Source organism: Bos indicus x Bos taurus, chromosome 8, assembly GCF_003369695.1.
Source record: "Bos indicus x Bos taurus breed Angus x Brahman F1 hybrid chromosome 8, Bos_hybrid_MaternalHap_v2.0, whole genome shotgun sequence".
NCBI lineage: Eukaryota > Metazoa > Chordata > Mammalia > Artiodactyla > Bovidae > Bos > Bos indicus x Bos taurus.
In genome coordinates this window covers 5,690,233-5,705,837 of record NC_040083.1, presented here as the reverse complement: position 1 = coordinate 5,705,837, position 15,605 = coordinate 5,690,233, and positions in this window count along the sequence as shown.

Here is a 15,605-nt window from a genome sequence, read left to right as displayed (position 1 = left end):
TTGGATCCTTAATAAGTGGAGAAGAGTGTACCTATCTGTGCTTGAGGCCACACCAAGTAATTCCCCACAGTGCTGGTTAGTGGCTTCTCCAGGTTCTGCCTTAATAGTGGAGACAGGCTGTGTTCTGAGTCATTCAGACCACTCACAAACAAACAAAACCAAAAACACATCACTTCTTCCTGTGATACTGTCTTGCACTTAGCATGCATCAACTTTTACTTGAATTAAATGGGATGAATCAATGTGGCCCACAGGCCCAGAGAATGAATCCCTGTTTCCATTTCTAAGCAAAGGAGACAGGATTGCAGGCAGCTAAACCATTTACAGAAAGGATCACAGGTACTCACCAGCCCCCACCCCAACTTAAAACCCAATTTTTTCAAATAGTATATTTAATGCACAACTAATCCTGAACAACCAGACTCAACCTGATATTTCCCTGTGACCAGATGGAGGGTTTCTGAATGTCAGTCCTCATTTTAGCACCAAACCATCTTTCAATTCGTTGGTGAGCAAGAACTCAGGAGTCAGGGAGACGTGCAGTTTTCAGTAGGACGTGGGGTCATTTGCTGTTTGCTTGTTTGCTGCTCTCCCTGCTGAAAGAACTTAGAGCAAATAGTGCACTTACTCTGGCAGAGAGTTTTCAACCTTCATTGCCTAGAGAAGAGGCCAAAAAAGGTATCATTCTAAATTAAGATGGCAGTAAATACTTCTTTCCTTCTGGAAAGAAGTAAGCCACCATGCCAGTACAGGATTCCCTTCTGTTTAAAGTGAGTGTTGTTGCCTTGAGCTGACATTTTGTCTTTAGGGTAAGGCAGCCACACAGGAAACAAAAACTGTGTGTTGCTTTTATTTTTGAAGAAGAAAACTCAGACTGATTCTGTGAGTAGAACTTGGTCATGAAAGAAACCTGATGCGGTTTTACTGGGAGAAAGTGGCCGCGGAGCCGCCTGACCATCGCCTTCACTTTGCAAATCTGGTTTTCATATTCTCGCTCAGTAATCACCCAGAGCCATAACTGTCTCTGAAATTATTCATTAAAGTCATTTTCAGGGATTCTCACAGGATGACTCTTTTACGTTTATGATCTTCTGAGAGCAATGACATCAGCCTCTGTCTCTTTTCCGCTTTTAATGAATGTGCTAGGGAGACACGAGGGGCCAGGGCTCTGTCCGTGGGGAGGGAGGGGGCGGGCGGGGCGGGGGGTGGTGGTGGAATTCACCAGCCGCTCTGCTCCCGGCGCGGTCAGCTGAGCCCGGGCGCGCGCAGACATCCTTTGATTAAGGAGGGTATTCCGGGGAGTGCAGGCTGTGCAGAAGATCACGGCGGTGCCCTGTGGTGCTGTCAGCAGTGACAGATCCCAGATGGGGCCGCTACTGTATGGCAGATTGAGTTTCTCAGCCGAAAACTCACCCTCCCTCCTAAACGTCTTCAAAAACCTTCTCCAGATACTCCAGGTCGCTTCGTGTGAAACTGAAAAAGTCCAACACCAAAGTTGGTTTTGCTTGCTTGCGTGTGTGTGTGTGTGTGTGTGTGTGTGTGTATTAGGCTCCCCCCGCCCCGACCCCTTCCTTTTCTTTTTTCTCTGCACGTCCTCCTCCTCTGAGCATCTTAGACCGGCAAGGTTACCAGGCTGCTAACGGCGCAGACTGGCGGCCCTGGTCGTTCGTGTTCGCCGGGCCCAGCGCCGCGCCGTCGACTCAGCACCCAAGGGCCCCGAAGGCAATCCGGTGGGTAGGGGCGCGGCGTCGGGGACGTGAGGGCCCCTCCGAACACCCCAGGCAGCCGGGGTGGACTGCATGGGGAGGGCGGGAGACTGAACCTTAGGAGGAAGCAGAGCCGCTTGGCCTGGCCCCCAGCTTCCCTCCCGCGTTTTTCCCGGGTGGAGCGCCGTCCCGCCCGCCGGGACAATTTCAGGGGCCGTACAGAGCCTGGGAAGGAGGCGGGGGCTGCCCTTCGGGACCGGGAAGGGCGTGCGGACGGCCTCGAGAGCCTCTGGGGCTCGGCGTGAACCCGGGCAGGTAGCGGGGACCGGGGCGGCAGAAGGTGGACCAGGGCATCTCCCAGGTGAGACGCGTCGCAGGGAGACCCAGCTCTCCAAGCCATCAACATCCGCCCGCTTGAGAGCTGCCAGTCTGGGCCCCAAGTTTCGTATTCCTGGACACACATGGAGTTGGAAACTCCTTTGCAGAAACTACTCGACTTACTTTACACTTTTATCTAACAATTAAACAGCCCCTTCGCTATCTCTTCGGAAGCGATGGAGATTCCTTCCGAGGTGCTGTCCCCTCCCAAGGGTGCCCAGGCGGAGGGGGGTGGGGGGAACGGGAGAGGGTGAAAGGCGGAGCGCGCGGAGCTCCCTGATTCTGCTCCGATTTCTCGACCCCAACCATCCAGACCTCTTAACTCAGGCACTTGGCGTGCTCCCACGGGCCTGGGGCGGAGGCGAAAGAGAGAAAAGGAAGGACAGAAACCTGGAGAGAGCGAGTTGTGCTTTAAAGAAGGCATTGGTCTCTCCTTCAGAATACCCTTGCAGCCGCCTCCACCTACTCCCACACCCCTCCGAGTAAGGGCAGCTTGGAAAGTCTCAGATCCGCTTACAAAAGAGTCTCTATGGAACCCGGAGAGGAGCTAAAAATACCGCAGACGCCAGGCCCAAGGTGCTGGGGGTCGGAAGAGAGCTGGCGGCCTCCCTCAGCCCCGGCTTGCCCTGGAGGCACCGCCTTCTGCACCTCGAGGGTTGGCCGGGGCTTATCTGGGCGCCCACCCGGCAGCCGCTGGGCGCATTTCCCCAAGTCTTTGCGCCCTGATGACCTGGGCCTTTTGTAGCCGAATCTTCCGGTGCAACTTCTGATGAAATCAGAGGTCATGCTTTAGACTCTCTTCGTTCTGCCCCCTCTGCAAACTCAGAATAGAGGTAGGACCACTACGTCCTATTTTAAGTCAGTAATAACCCGGTCTCTCAGTATTCCCTCTACACTTTGTATAATGATCTGTATGGATATATGCAGCTGATTGCAGTCCGGGGACAAAAGATGAGAGAAATCTGTGAACCCCCTATTACAACCCTCTCTTGGGGAAAAACAATCTGACAGTTCTTTCCCCTGGTCATCAGGTAAAATCACAAAACTCTTTATATAATAGCAAAACACACACTGAATTTCAAAACTCCCGCTTGCCCTCTTTAGAAGGCAGCTTTTATTTTCACGGCCCACGCTGGATGAAAGTGGTTTATTTTGATTTTTTTTTTTCTTTCTTGTACCCACATGCCTTGTAAAAGGTTCCTGTGCACGGGCCTGGCCCCCCTCTGATGACCGCAGGGGCCTTGCTTCCAGACAGCAGCCCCCCGTCGTTCGGTTTTTAAGTCCTCGCCTGGAGCCGAGGTGTAATTGCGACCCCGCCCGAGCCGCGAGCCTCCCGGGGGGACGTTTGGCCAGGCCTGTGCTGGGGCCGGGACCTCCCAAGTGGCGGACCTGGGAGCGGGGAGCCGCACGGCCCTATCCCTCCCCGCCTCCTCCTCCCCTCCCTCCCCTGCGGACTCTGCTCCTTTGCTCTGGGTCTCGGTCCAGGTTGCCCTGGGCGCACAGCGTTTCTCTTCCCTCCACTTTTCTGGTTTACTCTTGCCCTTTTCCTCTCTAGCACCTTTTTACCGCTCTCCCCGTCTCCTTCACGTTGAAATCCCAGCCCCAGAGAAGTAGAGTGGGGATTTATCGGAATCTGGAGAGACTAACAGAGCCTCTGGCCCCGCGGGCGCCGAGGCGGAGTCGCAACCGGGCGCGCTTCTGCGTAACGTCAGCGCGCGGGGTAATTTACCTTCCCCGGGCGTCTGTCAATATGACTAATTTCCACTGGGGTCAAAAAGCCTTTCTCCGGCAGTCCATCTTGGAACGCTCTCTTACGCGGCAGACCGGGTTAGTTGTTTTGTTTCCAGCCCTAGAAATAAATACTCTTGGGGGCGTCCCTGCGTGGGGAGTCCGAGAGTAGCAGAAGAATATATACACGGTGTCAATTAAAGGCAGTTTTCCTTGAACTACGAACTGTGATTGGGCTTAAATGACAGCGACCTGCTAGCCTTTTAGTTCACATTACCTAACTCGTCCTTGATACCAGTGCTTTCTTTAGAAACAGGAAATCAGAAAAGAGGGAAATAATTATTGCTCCAGTTTCCCTCTGCGGCATGTAGATCCCTACTGAAACATTTTCTTCGCGTTTCGGGGTGTGATTTAAACATAATGTATGTGCGCGTGGCTTGTTAATCTGGCCTAGACAGACAATATATCATCCAGGTGGTATTATACAATAATTTCAAAATTGCTACCGACTGCTTAAGAGTGAAATCAGTGCTGCGGGTTGAAACGTCCTCCAGGACTCGATATAGGCGGCGAGTTGATGTCAGTTGCTCTTGGAGAAGTGGGCTGAAAAAAGCCAGGGTGGTGGATGGTGACGAGGTATGCACGTCTGCAGACCCCAGTCCTGTCTGGAGCAGGGCACCTAGTCGCAGTTCTTGGGTGCTGGAGGAGGTAAATCTTTCGAATCCAGGTCTACCGCGAAGTGAAAGTCGCCAGCAAATCCATTTTCCTTCTTCCTAGGCTCTGGCACAGAGGCCCCAACAAGGAAACTTTGCTGAGTTAAAATGTTTAACAAAATCTCTTGAAAAAGCATGTCAGCCCTCTACCCACTTTGTGGCCTGTAGCGAGTCAATGCTTGGACCTTGGGCAGTTAGGAGCTTCGGTGGACCCACCGGAAACCTAAGAGCTAAGGCAGAAGAGAGGAAGGCTCTCCTAGGGCTCCTCCACTCTGCCTGCGGGAGTGGGCAGCGGGCACCCTCGGCCAGGATCCCACCTCCTAAGACCCGCTTATCCGCACCCCCAAGGCAAGAGGGCGTGCGCGTGCGCAGACACACACATACCCTCCTTGCCTCTCTCATCTGTTGGTGCATTTATGACCTAATGAAAGTATATCCTTTAGGGAAAAGACTGTCTATAAAACGTGAAATATGAAGAACCCGTTTGGATATTCCCACTCCCAGCCAGACCTGATCTTGCAGTCTTTTTTTAGCACAAACACCTTGATTCCTTCTGTTGCTTCCATAACCACACTGTGAGTTTTACTAAATGATGATATTTGGCTCTAAAAGTGACCTCTGCACATTCCCAGCAGGAGGAAAACTCTCCAGCCTGAAGACATTCATTTGGAGGAAGACCTGCCTGGAGGAGGGGGTGGAAGGAGGAGGGGGTAGAGGGAGGTGGGTGTGAAGGGAGGTGGGGGAAAGAATTGTACTTTCTATTCCTTGTCTTTGGAAAACCCTGACTCCACGTGTTCAAACTGCCGATAACAGCTGGAGAAACCAAGGGCTCTTTCAACTCCCTTCCCTTCCTGCTTCACTGGTTTCCCCAAATGCCACCTTTTGGGGTCTCACAAACATTGCCCTGTTCTTTCTCCTGGCCCCCCTGCTGAAATCTCTCCCATTTTCTGACATAACCAAGTAGTACCTCCTTAGAAATTACACAGATGACCACCTGTTTTCCTGGGAAAAGAGGGTCTGAATCTGTGTTTAGGGGAGGCTTGTTTATTAACATGAGTGAGTAGAGCAGAGATAATCTCCCATGTGGTTTTTCTATATACCGTACCTTTACATAAAAGTTTTTAAAAGTCCCTTTCATTTTGCAATTCACCTTTGCCACAGGAATGGTTTCAGTTGTTTACCATCAGGGACTGTGCCCCCAGAAAAGCTACAGGCGGTGTAAGTTCCAGTGTGAGCTGATGAGATGGGTTGCCAGTTGGGGTGGAGTTGTTTATTTGCACATTTAAAAACTTTTTATTGAAGTATAGTTGATTTACAATGTTTGTTCATTTCTTTCCCATTATGGTTTATCACAGGATATTGAATATAGTTCCTTGTGCTATACAGTAGGTCCTTGTTGTTTATCCATACTTTTTAAAGCGCATGGCAGTTCTCACTAAAAGTTTTTTGGCATCCAGGGACTATTTAATGATCTGGGGATGGAGTGTGGGTTGGTTACTCAATTCACTGCTTCGTTGATCCGTTAGTTTCTGAGTTAATATCATTAGATATTCTGAGTTAATATCATTCCTCTAAAAATTTTTACTCTCTTGTTTGGTGTAGGCTTCCTGAGTAGAATTAGCCTAACAAGAATCTTGCAGTTGGTTAAAGCCTAGGGCAATGGCAGATTGCGACTGTGACGTGTTCAGCCCACCCTGAGAAGGGTAAGAGTGGGAATGTGCTGACAGGCAACCATTTCTGAGAAAGGGTATCCTCTTCCTTATACAAGAAATTGTCCATTTTCAAACATTATTAGGAAGTGTCAGTCCTTCAAATGTGTTCTAGCTCAGCCTTTCCCCTTGGCACTGAGGGTTTGGTCAGTCCTTCAAGTCAGTGTTTGTAGTGATCTGGCTTAACTGGATGAGTCAATGGCTTTCAATTGGCAAATATTCATTTCTGAGAACAGGAGAGGAATTACCTTCTGCCTGACCTAAAGTTCTATACTTCTATGTGTGTGTGTGTGTGTGTGTGTGTGTGTGTGTATGCTCAGTCGCTTCAGTTGTGTCTGACTCTTTGCAACCCTAGGGACTGTAGCCCTCCAGGCTCCTCTGTCCATGAGATTCTCCAGGCAAGAATACTAGAGTGGGTTGCCATTTCCTCTTCTAGGGGATCTTCCCCACTCAGGAATCGAACCTGTGTCTCCTGCACTGCAGGCCGATTCTTTATCGTCTGAGCCATCAGGGAAGCAGAAGGCCCCTATACTTCTGCATTAAAATACTATTTTCTGGTCAGATTTCCAACTTACAACCCATGGAACAAAACAGAAAGTTTATTACATGTTTTTCAATCCAATATTCTCCATAAATGGACTCTAGATCCTCCTACTCGAGATATGATATTATGTCTAATAGTATTCAGCATCTAGCATCTATCATATATATTCCGAGATTAATTTCTCATGAATAGGCAGTACACTTTCACCGTCCAAAAATATACAAAATGTGTATGTGAATAGTCTTTCTCTTATCAGTCCAGTTTCTTTCTCATTGTTATTAATTTCTTTAATAGTCCTCCAGAGCTCCCTACTGCATAGAAAAGCAAATAGGAATGGAATTGCTATGCATCCAGAAGGCTGCAGTTTAATCCATTTGTATCTGTTCTGCTGATCAGGAGGGCTTGGGGGATGGGGGCAGATCCCTGGAAGCTTTGAAGAACTTAAAGAGGCTCACATCAAATACAATCTGGTCATGGTGTGAGATGCCTCCTGACTGTAATTTTAAAGTATCAATGAAAGAGAAGACATGGCACATGCAGAACAAATGATCCCTAAGGCTCCAAACTGTGTTGCTGAATCCAAACAGTAAGGGGAAAGGGAAGAAAGAAAGGAAGAAAAGCAAACAGAAAGAGTGAGGTAATCAAATTTAGAACTGAAAAAAAGTGGTTTCTCATTTTTTGGTGTGTCCCTTCCCCCCAGTTAAATTTCAAAGGACTAAATTGTTAGGCATCAAGTAAGTCACAAATACACTTCCTCCTACTTTCAGAAAGGTTCTGTAATGTTTTAGTCTGTAGATATTTTGTAGGGGTTACAAATGGAGTGGGGTGCAGGGGTGAGATTGGTAAATGCACATGTATTTTAAAACAACTGAGATAAATTCTGTAGTGTAACAAGTTAGTATATGTAGATTTGATAGACCTCAGGTATTTTGTCCTCTGAAATCTAAAGAGACAAAAACAAAGCCAGAGTTGACAGCTCCCTATACAAAGCAGATGGCACCTCCAGCTACATCAGTTACATTAGGGCAGCTCTCAAAGAGGCTCAGGGGTCTTACTGTCCCCGACCATTTTCTATCTAGGAGTCAGATGCAGATGGAGAAGAAGACATGCCTTGTAGGAAAAGTGCCATACACAGGGCCCCCTGCCAGGGATGGGGCCAGTTCTGCTATCTGGGGTGTTCTGTGACTTTCTGGTACCTGGCCAGAATTGCAGCTGCTAAACTGGCTCAAGTCAATGGTGGAAGCCTCCTCACCATGCTTTCTTCCCTTATCCTTGTCAGTGGGGTTGAAAGATCTTCAGCTTCTTGATGAAATATAGCTATTACTCTGTAAGTGTGTGTGCACGCATGTGTGCGTGTGCATGCGCGCGTGTGTGTGTGTGTGTGTGAGGGATGGAGTTATTAAGAATTCACTCTTTCTATTAATGCCAAAAATCTCTCTTCTTTCACTTTGTTATTCTTCCGGCCCCTGTCTCATAGTAATACGAGATGCCATAATGACAACAAAAGCTCACTGCTGATTCTCTTGTCTGCCTCTGAAGAGATTCTTGCTTGTCCCTCTTAGGGACCCACTGCCAGGTTTTTAGCCTTAGTTACTGTGGTTAAGCCACCTTCCGAAGCAGGGGTAGCTTTCAGATCACCCACTGAGTTCAAATGATGTTCTGGTAGGACTAAAGGGCATTGGTAGGTGAAAAGGACCCCAAACCCCTGCCCCCGGCAGCCCCGGAGCTGTTCATCAGACTGGAAGCCTAAGGCTCACATAACTCTAATTAGTGTGCGCATATGTTGGCTAGCCTCTTGGCCAGTTTTATGAGGTTTCACTGGCAGTGCTTGAATCAGCGGGTCAGATGAGGATTAAGGGTCCTAATGAATCATGTGACCATAAGTGGTCTTGGATGGTGGCTGTGATCAGACCTACCCCTGGTGTTCTCCACCCTGAGGCTCTTTTCATTCCTGGAAAGGAAGGCTGGTCTGGGAGGAACCAGCCAAATAGGGCATCAGCAGAAGTTTAAAATGTCCTTATCTGTGTCTTGGCACAGAACATTACTAGAATGTGTATGTATCTTCAGTCGTTTGGAAATTCAGAAGAAAAGTTTTGTCTTAACTGTATAGAATTTCAGAGTGGAAGTGGGACTTTGGAGTTCTAACCTTTTTCACAGGTGAGAAGACTCAGGCTCAGAGATGCTTCTGGTCCCTGGCCAGCACAAGCCACTAATGAGTGAAACTGGGGGTGGTGGGTTCCTCTCCTCGCCTTAGTTATTTCCAGGGGTCTCCTATTTAAGAGAAATAAGGAGGAGATGGCGGACGGAAAAGTTTTGAAGAAAAAAAAGGAAAGAGATGTGGAGACTGAGGCGGGAAGAAAGGTCGCCAGAGAAGTGATAACCTGGGGGTGGGTTCCTGGAGGCCGGTCTTCATATTTTTTAAGAGTCTTTACTGGACTCCACGACAGCTATTGGAGGCTGTTTTCACACATACTTTGTCCTGTGTGTGTGTGTGTGTGTGTGTGTGTGTGTGTGTGGTGTTTAAGCCAGTCCAGGAAAACACTCTTCTCTCTTGGGAAGAAAGAATGATGTTTCCAAAAGCGAAGCAGTGAGGCAGCTCTCATCAAAAGCGCTGGTGGATCTGGTGACAACACGGACACGCGCTTCGCTTAGAGCCTGGGAGTTGTCAGGCGGCGCGGATGCCGCGGGGGGACAGCCGCAGGGCCCCACGGTGAGCGTGCCTGGTGCTGCTGCGTCCCTGGCCGGAGAGAGGCGGCGACCGGGCCAGGGAACTAGCGAGGATTCTTGGGGAATCGCGGAGGAGGATGTGGATCAGAGAAAGGCGAGGTGGCGACGAAGAGAGCACAGGAGGAGAGATTGCGTGGTCAGGAAGCCCGGCTGCTGGACTCTGCGTGGAATCAGTCCACCGCACGGCTGATGCGGTCCACTGTCCTGGCTAAAGATTCTGCTTGGGCGCCTCTCTGGGTGAAGGCACCACCAGGGTGGCTCTTGGTTTTGCAAAAATTCGCGCTTTTAAAAACAAATGTTATTTCATTCTTTGAGCGTGGGTTTCGGTGGGGTCTGAGGCTGAAGATTCTCTGGGGCCTCAGGAGCCATCGGTGGTCTTCCCTTAAGCCTCAGAAACAGAACTGGACAGAAATAAAAATCAGCAAGGAAACTAAACAGCCCCCACAAACCATCCTTCCAGGGCTGGGGAGCTGTATTCTGGCCTCAGCGGTCAGGTTCGAAATTAATGGAGTCCTGGCTTGAATTACACCCTGGGGACAGCATTTTAATGTAAATATAAGATATGCTTGTCATAATCACTTGCGGGCTCCGAAGCACCACTAGAATCTCCGTTTAATTAAAGGGGCAGGAGAGGAGAATTACCAGCCAATTAAATCTGAGCCTATTTGTAATACTCTCTCCGCTGCTGCCGACTTTAAAATGCAAAATGACTTTGTAAACGTGCCCGCATATCAAATTTTTGAACACAGGTGAAAACTAAGGGAGTAAACCAGGGGGCCAGGGATTGGGGGCGAAAGAAGGACGGGGAGAAACTTAGGCCTCCGGGCCGAGGCCGGGTCGCCAGGCTGCCTCTCCCCCGGCGCCTCGGATCCCCACGCTACGGCCCGCGCTCGGAGCTGGACCACGAAGGAGGCCATTTCCTCTCTTGGCAGAGGTTTCGACTTCTCTTCTCCCGACTGATTTGCCCGCATCTCGCGCATGTCTCCCACAGCAGGCCGAGCGCCCCAGGTCCGCTCGCTGGGGAGGAAGTGAGCTCACGGGGCAGGCTGGCCCGCGGCGCCGAGAGGCTTGCGGAGCCCGGGGAGGAGCTGCGAACCCGGCCTGCCCGCCGGGGCCGCGCGCCCGGACGTGGTCTCAGTCGCGCACTCGGTTCTTCACGGGTATGGGTGCAGGCGCGGGGAGTGACTCGCGAGGCGCAGGCCTCCGGGACAGAACCCAGAGACTGGGGCCTCGTGAGCACCGGGGTCCAGCAGACACGACCGGGTCCGTGCTGCCCCAGCCTCCAGCCGCGCGGGTGCGTCCCCGGCCGAGCTGCGCGCTCCCGCCCCTGCGCGCCCACCTCCCCTTCGCCTGCACGCGCGCCCCTGCAGACGTCCGGTCCTGGGGATCCAATTTACCTTGAGAACTTGGAGTTTTTCTGGGGCCACCGTGGTCACCCACTCGTAAACACGCTGAGTCCTCGCGCTTCAGAAGAATGAGCTGCGGATCCTTCTCCCAATCTTTACAGTCTTCCACCGCCAGCGCCGGCGCCCCATGGCTCCGCTGCAGTCCTCTCTGGAAACGCGGACAGAGCGAGGCAGGCTGTCTCGGCCAGCACGAGCCCCCGAAAGCCCCGAGCGAGCCCTACGAGCGTTTCCAGGCTGACAAGGCGCCTGACGATGCAGGGGTGCCTGTCCAAACAGGGCCTTAGCACCTCGTCCTCCGGGCCGCGATGCTGCTCCAGCCGAGGTCGCGGAGCGCGTTTGCGTCGGAAGAGCTGGCGACAATCCGGAACCCAGCTCGGAGCGGGTACCTCTCCGCTGTGCGGGGAGAACGGGACCCCGGACTTCCTCTAGGCCTTGCTGGAGGGCCCTGCTCTCATGCGAGGAGAAGGTGTCTGGGTGGCATGCAGCGCCGGGCGCGATCCGTGGCCTGGTTCCTGGTGGTTCGGACGCCTGACAGCGTTTGGGGGAGGCCCAGGAGCTGTGTGTTGGGGGTACGGGGTTATGGTCAGACCGCGAGGACCGGTCCGCGTCTCCAGGGCACAGTGGGAAAGCTTGCCGGGTTTGTGTGCAACTGATTTGGAATCGATTGGAGAAATTTACATCAACTAGGACCTCGCCTTTTCGCCTCCATCCCACCTCCTGCAGAAAACACCCGCACACCTCATCTCTACCCAGTGGCTGGATAGGTTGTCCCATAAAACCAGTAAAATCTTGTTTTCCACCTGACCTACCACGTGCTGGTTATCTATTTTAAAACTCCAAGTCTTTCTCTGTGCACTCAGTAGGGAGGTGGGGAAGCCGCCTGGTGTCAACCTTGGCAAGTTAGGAGGGGAAAGCGTCATCGAGATTTCCTGGGTGTGCTACCAGCTGACCTCCCCCCACCTCCCGAAGTCTCGATGCGCATCCCATCCCCTCTCTGGTCCCTAATCTCTCCCAGCAAGTCCCCTCTTTGGTCCCTGGCCACTGCAGCGCCTCCCGGCGCAACGCACGGGGCAGCCAGACTCCGACTCCGCCCTGCAGGCCAGGCCGCCACGGAGGGGCCTCGCTACTGGCTTTGGAAACTCCGTTTTTCCCACAGTATTTCACATTCATATTACTTTTAACACCCTGTTAGGCAGTAATAACACTGAACCTGCTAAATACTTCCATGCACCAAGTCAGCCCTCCCTCAATCACAGCCTTCATGGGCCTTCTCCTGGTGAGGAGATGGCTTTCTCAGCCCGTGGCCTTGTTGGCTTCCTTCTCTCCTCTCCTGAGATCTATCTTCAGACCCTAGGAAGGCAGTCCTGGTGGTCGCTGCTGGGAGGGAGCACACAGGTATGGAAGAGGTCTTAGCCCTGGCCTACAAGGGCGGAAGAGGGGATGGTTGTTGGGGTGGGGGGAGGAAATGGATGTGGGGACTGTTCCAGGTTTTGATAATTATGTGCTGCTAGCTGGGCGATTGTTCAATGAACAAAGCCTTGCTTCATACCAGGAGCAAGACAAGAAGTAAAACCTGGCCTGCATAGTAAGTCCTGCCTTCCCTTCAGGAGCCTGGGGCCCAAGGGGTAGCTTCTGGGCACTGAGGGGCCTGGGGTGGGGGTGGGGCTAGAGCCCAAGACCAGGCCTAAGAGCTTCAGAGCAGAGGAGAGGTCAGGCAGGTGAGGAAGCCCGGCTCCCTGCACCGAGTCACTCTTTGGCTGTTGGGTGGCTTCTGTGGAGTGGCACTTGCTCCCAGAGGAAGGGCAGAAGGAGCCTTAGAGTCCAGTGACAGTGCCCTGGACCCCACTGGGCACAGTCAACAACGTGGTCCTGGCCCTCCCCTGTGTCCCAGGCCTGGGTTCCCTGTGTGTGCTGCAAGGTGCAGTGAGGCGGCACCAAAGCAGGACTAAAGCAGAGGTCCTGAGCTTCAGTCTGAAGAGTCCAGGGAAGCTGAGAATGATCTTCTGCTGCTCCTCAGGATCCCACCTCAGTTCTTCCATCAAGGGAAGCGATGATACCTGCTTTGGTGGGGGTGGGAAGGAAATAAGTTCTAAGGAGAGCCCCTTATGTGTGAAGCAGTTTGCAGGCTGCATATTGTTTCATCTTCACCAACTGTAAGAGGAGTATTTCCAAACCCTGTGTGTCTGCAAGGAAGCTGAGTTGCAGAGATGAGATACCTGGCCAGAGCCATGAATCTGTGCCTCCAAACATACTCCAGGCCCCCTACTACCATTCAGTAGTAGGTAGTTCTTCTACTACCTACCTACTACATTCTTCTAAGGGCCAAGTCTCCTGGTGACCTTGACAGGGAGTTGAGCTGCCTTCCATGAGCCTCTAACATGCATTCCTAGAGGCTGATTGAGGTCATGGGAAATTCGGGAGTGGGATCTTGAAGCTTTGGGCACTATACAAGTTGTAGTGCTTTTCTACCACTTCCTCCAAAAAATCCAGGATAGTGGAAGTTCTCAGACTCTCTTGCTCAACTCAGGAGCCCAGCATCCATCACATATATTCCTCAGTGTCACTTATTATGCCCCACCACACCAGCATTGAGATTGAAACTCTAATTCACTGGATTAGTTTCTGCTCTCCCACTAATATCCAACGTGAGCCCAGAGCTCTCCCCTCAAGACTAGAGAGGCCTGGGAAGGGATTCACATGGTTCCTAACTTCCAAGGGCTGCCTAAATTTTTTCTCCACTTGCCAGGGCTAGAGTTTAGAGTTGGCCCAGTGAGCAGAAGGGACCACCCACCCCTAAGCTGGGGGAGGAGGACTGAGTGTGGGGCCTTGGGAAACCGTGCATCAAGTTTTGGTAGTGAAACCCTGGGAGCCCCACCTCCCAAATATCGTTATTTGTGTGTGTCCACCTCCCAGCACTTGTTTGGTGGTTGCCTCCTGGGGTCCTGGGCTCCCCTTTGATCCACAGAGAGGCAGTCTGGTGACTCTAGAGAAAATACTTTAGATTCTGGATTTGAGGCATTGTGGAAGTTATGATGAGCCAGCAGGCAGGGAAGGGGTGTGTGCAGGCCTGTGGCAGGAGATGGTTGTGATTTGAGAGTTGCTTAGGGAAGCCATTTTTTTTTCCTGTTTCCTTTCACAGAGACAATCCCAGCCCAGAGCCTCTCCATTCTCTATTCACTTTCTCCATTCCATTTTTCTTTACTCTCCAGATGCTGAGCCTGGGAAAGGAGCATTCTGGAGCAGGAGCCCACATCCTTCTTTTTAGGGCAGTCAGCGGCACAGAGGAGTGATTCCAGGTGGGCATTAAGAACAAATTGTTTTAAAGAGCCCCTGAAGCCATACTCATCCCTGTTAAGCCCTCTTTTCCCTTCGGGCATGAAAAGGAATTTCTGGAGCAGTTCCTGAATTTCTGCTTAATCTAAGAGCTCTGGACCCTCATTTCCTCTGGAACACTATTCCAAATCTGGAGGCAGCTAAATGAGTGGTCCTTTAACAGGACTTTTAAAACCCTACAGGGTACGTGAATTCATTTTACAGTCATGGGGGAGTGGGAAAGAGGGAGTGACTATAGTGAGTTCCTAATTGTCAACTAGTAACTAGCCCCCCTACCCTGCGATTTTGTTTAGTAAACAGTGATGTATTATCTGACTCTGGTGAGAACAAGACTGATAGACAAGTACAAACCAAGTTAGGGTGCCGGAATGCACACTTGGATTTCTCCTCTGTCATCATTTCCACCCCTACTTGTGGCGGGTTGGCCACATTCAACTTTAGGAACACCAAATCCAAGAGGCTGAACAGAGACTGGGATTAGGTCGCCAGTTTGAGTTGAACTTGGTTTTTCTTCCTCCGACCAGAATGCCCTAACCCGGAAGTGAAATCTCCTCTCCTTCCAGGGACTCAGTCTGCAAACAGTAAATATCAAGGCATTCGAGATGGAAATGAAAAGGACCAGAAACTGTAGGAAGAGAAAGGAAAGGGGAAGTAATTGTGCACATTCGAAGAGCTTTCGGAACTCTGCCTGAGTTACCAACAACCGAAGCTAAAGCTTGTTTGTCTCCACTTGGCTCGGTTTCTCCACACGGTTTCTAGAGCGCACTTCCCTAGCTCAGTATTTCCGGGGTTCTTCGCGTGGGAAGGGCACTTGCAAGCGGGGCTGCTCTCCTTCAGGGCCCTAGTCACCGGCGGTGGTACAGGAGGGGCGCCGCGCCCGCCGCCTCAGGGGAGATTCTGGGCTGCTCACCGTTCTGGAATACTCGGACCAGTGATATTATTACAGTTTTTCATGACCAAGGTGATTCTTAAGCCAAAACCAAAAAGAAACGGCTCCAAATGAGAACACTAGAGCAGCGGGCTGTGCGCGCTGGCTGAGTGGGGATGGCGCCAGCGACAACGCCCCCAGCTGCTGCCTTGGGTCGGTGCCGGCCGACAGGCGCACGGCAGTGGGCATCGAGGCGCGGAGGGTGCAATGGTGCCGGCCTGGAAGGCAGTGACGTGAAACGACTAGACTAAGAAAACTCCTGGCTACTTAAGGAGACTTATTACCTCCAACTTCCTCCCAGCGGCAGGTTTAAGGTAAGTCTCTCCTTTCCTAAGGATGATATCCCTCCCCCAAAGCCTTCAAGGGTTCAGACAGTTCCAGGACTCTTGTAATATTAGGAACGTCGCAGTGAACCCGCTTGAGCTCTTTGCCA